The sequence below is a fragment of the Papilio polytes genome, unplaced genomic scaffold (genome assembly GCF_000836215.1).
Source record: "Papilio polytes unplaced genomic scaffold, Ppol_1.0 DF823912.1, whole genome shotgun sequence".
Taxonomy (NCBI): domain Eukaryota; kingdom Metazoa; phylum Arthropoda; class Insecta; order Lepidoptera; family Papilionidae; genus Papilio; species Papilio polytes.
In genome coordinates, this window is record NW_013525292.1 from 228,275 (window position 1) to 235,508 (window position 7,234).

General features: G+C 36.1%; 1 long non-coding RNA gene across 1 annotated transcript in view; it reads right to left on the reverse strand.

The window, feature by feature from the left end:
• Nucleotides 1–7,234, reverse strand: part of LOC106102774 — an 11,959-nt gene continuing 4,725 nt past the window's right edge. Inside the window, exons 2-3 of the long non-coding RNA XR_001225598.1 lie at nucleotides 3,366–3,446; nucleotides 1–15 (exon numbers count right to left, since the gene is read on the reverse strand). This is a non-coding gene — a long non-coding RNA (uncharacterized LOC106102774). The remainder of the gene's footprint in view (nucleotides 16–3,365; nucleotides 3,447–7,234) is intronic.

Genomic DNA, 7,234 nt, shown 5'->3' on the forward strand with positions numbered 1-7,234 from the left:
CCCAGCTGGGTCGCTCTGCAATAAAAAACACACATTTGTTAAAGAAGTTGGATCATATATGTACAAGAGTAGAATGCAATAGATTAGTTCTTAGTGTTAACTACATAATAACAACGCATTCCTTCATAACTATATTTTTTAAAACACAAATAAAGAAAGCGCTTGATCACGATTCCACCTAAGCTAAGTGAAGACGCGCTCTTGAAGGCACTCACGTCATAACTTGGGAACACTGGCAACTTGTTCCATTTATTAACGCTATAGTTAATGAACTCTCGGCGAGCTCTTCAAGACGATGTCTTGTCACTGAAATAGTTACCTAGAACGTGTAATATCCGCGCATTACATCACGTTGATTGAAAAGTTGGCGCCGGGCGGCGGCGGCGAGCCAGCTCTGTCTACGTCATGGGAACATGATGCACGAATCTATGGACCTTTGCCCCTGCCATACCCCTAACTCGTAACGGTATGCGCTCGACTAATAAACCGTCTACCGCAGTAGTAATATCCACTAATCTGCTCTTGTTCTTTTAATATTGACATCTTACTAATATTACGTATGTTTGTTACTATGTGTGTCCAGAACGGATCAACGGAATTCGCTGAAATATGACATAGTTTGGAGTCGCTAGCAAAAGCTAGTATAGTAATATTCTTCAAAAGCTTGTCGAAACAAAATATTCAACAATACGATAGTAAAAGTTTTGTGAATAAAAATGTCATCGGAACGAAATCACGAAGTAATAAATAAAGTATACGTTAGGGCAGGCCTATCCCAAAAACTTGAGCTATGAAATGTCAGTCCCATATAGTCCCATGAAAAATGGTAGTGGTGGTGGCGCCGCGACGGCGGGCCGCCATCGATCGCCAAGGTTACCGTCGGTACCACGGTATATTTACACCTTACTAACTAAATGGGGTATCCGAACACTATCACAAACATTCAGATTCAAAAGGTGTATAAAAATAAGAAAACAAAACTACGGTTGTTTCCATTATTTCCAAAGATATATAGTCTTACTAAATATTAGAACAATGGTTGGCGAAATTAGGGAATTTGAAACTACAATACTGAGGTTTTTCAAATGTCGCAATATTAACTTGGTAAAGTTTTTATGAAGAAGTAGAACAAGTATTTTAATTTCACTACACATTAATTAAGTCGTAAAACAGATTTAAAGATTAGAACTTAACCTATTTTTTGCAACGATTAAATTATAATTTATGTTTATTTTATCAACCAAATGGAACGAAAACATCGCGGATTTCCAATTCAAAAATTACTTCCGAATGGAAAATTTTAAACGCCATTCAGTCACACTTTTCATTCATTTTTACATTCGTTCAGATGAATGATTTGAATCAGCAAAATGTACGGCAAGGAACATGTTAAAAACAAAGGTATCAAATTCATTTATGATGAAGAATGCAAGGAATGACCTACAAAGAATGTCTTGATCTTATCTAGGTAAATGGGCGTGTCGTTACCCGGGAGATTGCATTGTGACGTCATACCCATGCAACGATAGCTACATTTTTAACGTATCTATGAGTAATGATCGATTTTTAACGATGAACTTTGCCGCTACAACTTGTTTAGTGCAAAATACAACCTCTTTAGCTGACAAGAAAAAAAAAATACAGCCAAAGAGGTTGCATACTGGCCACCAAGAGTTTTGCACTGGTTTGCTATTAAAAAAGATAGTAAAAACAGAAGATGAAAAGGAAGTATTATATGCTGCCTTTTCCAGAAAAGATGCGATCGAATATAAGATTAAAAAAAGTTCTGTTGTAGTATAAACGTTTTTGTATTTTTGTGTACCGCGCTGTCCGTAACAAGTTAAACACAACTATACGCCAGTTTACATTAGAGACTCTTCATCCAAGGTATGCATATTATGTTCGCATGTACTCAGATAATTCCATTTTCGTTTAATACAATAAAACACTGGATAATTTAAGTTTTAAACATAGCTCGTCGTTCAATGGCCGCGCCCGCTTTAAGCATGCTGGATCGATTTTTCAAGAAAGCAAAAGGCAAACGTCCTACATGTTTGATAGAGTTTTTATGGGTGATTTATAATAAAACGAACTTAATTTATTGGACCTCAGGAATACTCCAATTACTTTTAACCCTTACAATCTAGGGCAGGACAAGATCCTTAATATAAATATATTTTGTAAACTAGACATGTTGAAAAGATTACCTGATGCAATAGCCAACTTTACGCTTATTAAAAGCTAACCTTAGCGTTCCATTGATTTATCGAACTGTACCTTGGACATGTCTACTCGTAAATATCTATGGAAATCAATGGAAAATATCGTAGTTTTGTTAATTCTAGTGCTATGCTGTGGGAGCGACGACCTATGGTAATTGGCCCACTCGAGCGTCAATTGTCCACGTTAGCGACAACAGGCTGTCATGTTGATGACTTGACAAACATCACTTGTGTAACAACATCCCTTATTGAAAGATGCCTAGAATCAGATCTCACCAAGTCAAAGTCGAATAGAAAACTCTTGATATCAAATTCCGGATAAAAACTACAATAATGGGACATAATGGGCGATGTGTGTCGACCGCCCAGGGCTTCGGATGTCCTTCCCCTTTACAGGGGCGCCACGGGAACTTCTATTCGACGTGTTTGTATTGCAGTTAGGTAGTCCTGTATATCGTCGTTGAAGTTCAAACATCACGGATGTAAAAAATAGAATCAATTCAGGAATGAGAAAAAACTCCATTTTTTTATAAAGATACTATACTGATACACTGTTTGTGTTTAATTATAGTTATATGTAAAGTAGAAGATGTGTTTTTGATAAGCTGTAACGATGTGTCTTCTGATTTTCTAGCGAATGGCATCAGAATGTCAAAAGATGTTAGAACTTCAACGACGGTATATCGCCCATTGTGCCATTAATACTAAAACCTGCCCTGATTATATCAGCAGGCATATCTCGATTTGTCTCTAAGGATATTACAAGTCTCAACACCAGGTGGGTAGTAGTAGGGAAGTATGTTACAGTTTAAAGTATGCAACTGTCAGCTATCGATCGGGATCATGATGAGCGTAGGTACTGCCGGCCGCACCGCGTCTGACACAATTACATTTATCATAGGAATTTTAAGCCGCATAATTAAATGATCCCTGTACTTCATTACAACATTCCTGTTACAAGCATTTTTATTGCTAATTAATTGTTATACGTATTAATGGTTAGAGATATTAGCGAACAAGAATTTCATTTAAAAACAGTGCTAATGTTATTGGGCTTTGTTAAACGAGTTAGGGTCTTATATTTATCAAGAGTAGGCAGTTCTAAGTGCATTTAAAATTTAATGAAATATTAAATCAACTGACCTTCGCCGTCGGTGGCGAGGGATCCCGTGGGAAGCCGCTCATGGTCCGTCCTCCTCGCATCCTCTGTGCTCTCGCCGTGCTCTGAAAACAACCTTACATTAGTCTTCAAAAATACTTATAAATTCCTTATAATTAGAAAGTAAATATAGGTTTCTGAAGTTTTCATTTTATCGTTACCTAGTGATTCATGAGTGTTAATTTGACCTAAGTTTCAACTGAGTAAAACTCAAGATACGTAGTTCGGAAACGCATATCTTGAAGTTATCGAACCAAAAACGCTAACAGATAGTTATATATAGCTGGGAAACCGGCCGTATTTAATGTTTAAACAAAATAAATCTATAATTTAAGATACTGTGGTACATTTTCGTAATAAAATATGAATGTAGTTATCAAGTTTCAAATATCTTAATACAAAATCATCGAAGCTATTCGAAAGCCATCAGAGGCGTACAATAAGTAAATACGTGTAGTGGGGATGACTGCCGGAGACCAGTAGATCAGGTCTCATATGACATCATATGGGACACCTGTGCGAACGACGGCCGGACGATATTTATTGGCGCCTCTGCGTGCCTCGTTTCATACTAGTTCATAAAACTAAACGTCTTATATATTATTTTGCATAGAACTTTGTCTATTAGTTGGAAAAATGTTTTTTGGACGGATTAATTGTACTCTACTCCTTTTTCACACTTTTTGTATAAGGCATGGATGGGAAGATAGTGATTTGGCTGAGGATGCGACTCATTTGTAGTAGAAATATTCGTTTTCTGTGCGTCCTCTCCTCTGGAGATAAAGATAGACAACGTATCTACAAATGCGGATATGTATTGGCATCAGTAGATTCGTTATTTTGGCAAAAACAGTTTATCATTTTTTAATTTAGTTATGAGATGTTATTTTTATCACTGTAAATAGTTAACTCGTATTAAATTGCAAATGGAAGGTTGTGTTTGTGAGAACTTATTTAATAATCTATAAGTAAAGTAAACTTAATATATTCCGAGTGTTGTAATGTCGTTTGTAATTTGTAAACGAGCGGCGCGGAAACGTTAGTCGTATCTACATAGATATGTGAGGTAGGTGTGTCCGTCGGTACATATTTAATGTGGACGTAGTTCGCATATGGATACATTAGCATACTGGAGATCAGATCAAGGTTACCTGCCGTCTACGTGTCCAATCATCAACAATCAATAAAATTATTTGATTTTAGATTGACACGATTGTATACTTGCAAATTAAAAACTAACATGTTAAAATACTACACTAGGCTTTATTTTATTATTATTCAAACTATCTTTACATTTTCTTCATTGATTATCGTAATACCATAGGTATCATTCAATCGAATCTGTAGTAGACGCCTAAGAAAATACAGACTCAAAACCACTTAAAACAGATGTATTTTAGTACTGGCAACATTCTTATGTTTATTAGTCTATCTGAATATGTATATAGGAAGTGAGTCTAGCATTGCGCGTCTTTGATTGTATATCTAACGAGAAGCAAGATCATTAAATTCATATACCGTATCGCAAATTATACGCAAGTGTTTTGGCGCCAACTATCAAAACGACTTCATTAAATTCGTGACAGCAACACGGCGCCTGCGCCGCCGACAGTTATGGATACGAACTATCTGCCAACTGTTGCTGTCTTACAGAAATAATACACATTCCAAGGTAAAAACTATTATAGGACTTTGTTGTGGGATAAAATTACATGACCTCACAGTCGTCGCCAGGGGGTCAGAGCAAAAACAAAGACAGTTTTTTAGTTATTTTAATGTAATTATGTGTAAGGTTTATTTATAGGTTATTGTTAGTTTTCACTATTTATGTACAACATAAAGAGAAGAAATATGTATAAATGAACGCTTGTATCTTTACGTTTGGAGAAATTAAATCTCGCAACAGTATTCGTGCATGGCAACATATCAAATGGGCGCGTTCGTTTGGGGTTGCCAACATAAACTATCGCGCACGTGGAGGCAATGTTACCATAACAAATGCATTTCACACGAGCAGTATGTTAACAACGGAAAGTGGACTAAGCAAAACATAAACATGAAGCGGCAACACTAAAACAATATCCGACTTTATGACCTTTGCAATATTACATGCGTAAAATTGTTACACGCTTTATAGAAATTAGGTCTGTAAATCTTCTGGTGTTCCAACTCATAGTGAAAGGGTGCTTCCCATTGCGTCGATTGATTGGATGGATTCAATCGGCAAAATGGTATTGAAAGAAGTTTGACTAATTTTTTTAAGAGAAGGCACAAACGATTTACGGGGACATCGAGATCATCATTAGCGACAACAGTCATCCGCAATATTATAGGAACTACAGATGCGTTCCCTTTGAGAAGGTGATACGATCGCTTCTTGGCAGACCCTAAGTGGTAGTTTGAAAATACAGCCGAAGACGAACCATTCCACAACGCAGCTGTGCAAAGCAGTTTCGCACAGCGAAAATCGCACGCATGATGTTCACCATCCATTAAGATGGTGTAGCGTTAGCGTTAAATTCTTCACTAACGTCAGCCTCGAACAATGTAATTGAAAGTTGATCGGAATTTAATACAAATGCGTTGCAGTGAAAGTCATAGTAAGAAATATGGGAAGTACGTGACGCGTGGCTACGCATGCCTGCGAGCGGGCCTAGCGGGCTGTGCGGGGCCGTGCGGAGTGCAGAGGCTCGCGCGCCTGCACCCGAATACTTGAAAGCTCAATGACACCAACGCAACACCTACTTACAACTCACGTAACGACCACGATACGACATGTATTTCATTCATTAATAAGTTGTTGTTATAACTGACGTGATCACCATGTTATTTTATTTTAGAAATAGTTATAGGTACATAATCTATCTATATATTTAAAATTGTCTAGTGTTTTGTACAATTAACACAGCATAGAAAGTGTTTTTAAACAATATTTAATAACAAAAAGTTTGAAATTATTTGTAACATACACAAATAGTTAGTAGAAATTATTTGTCGTTAAGTGTAAATGCATCTATGCAGTTGACACAGTGAAGGCGTGTTTGGTGCGGAGTGCGGGCTCACGTGTTTACAAGCGATATGAACACCGTGGCCTCTTATTTCCTTGAGCGAATCCACTCCCGTTTAGAGTTATTTATTCCATGTTACTTGTCCTACCACTACCTACTTGACCGTTAAGGTGACCAATTTAGAAAAAATCAATAATTTGCTTAAAATTCAAAGATTTATCTTCAAATCAAACTTATACAAAAGTTATTTACTGTTCGTTGTAAATGATTAACTCTAAATTAATTGAGTCAATTAATTCTCTCGCTTCATAACGAGACTGTTTCTTGACTTTTTTTCTTATAAACATTAACAGTAAATTTCCGTCCAATAAATTTCCACTATTTTGATAATAAAATAAAGTCATAAAATGTTCCGAGAAATGACCTAATCGTGATTAATCTTCCGACATATCATTGACGAGCTTTTTTATACGAACTCGGTTCTCGGTAATAATTTTATCGCAATAATTCAAAAGGTAAGCAAAGTAATTAAAATTCTCTCGAGCAACACTATAACACGACTATTTATTAATTTGATTATTCTAGGAATTGACAACTCATGTTTATTTAAAAATATGTATATCTAAAATTAAAAATAGTATCAAATTTCTAAAAAATAAAATTTTATCCTCAAGAAAAAAGCAATGCAGCTTTTTATGTGTGATAATTAGATCGCGATTGCGTTATCTTTTCATGAACTAAACAGAATCAATGTTTTGTGACTAAAGAGCAAAACTTAGCAAGAGTGCATTAACTAAATTGAATAATAAAATATCTCAATACGTAAAAACCGTAGCTACAGGTGG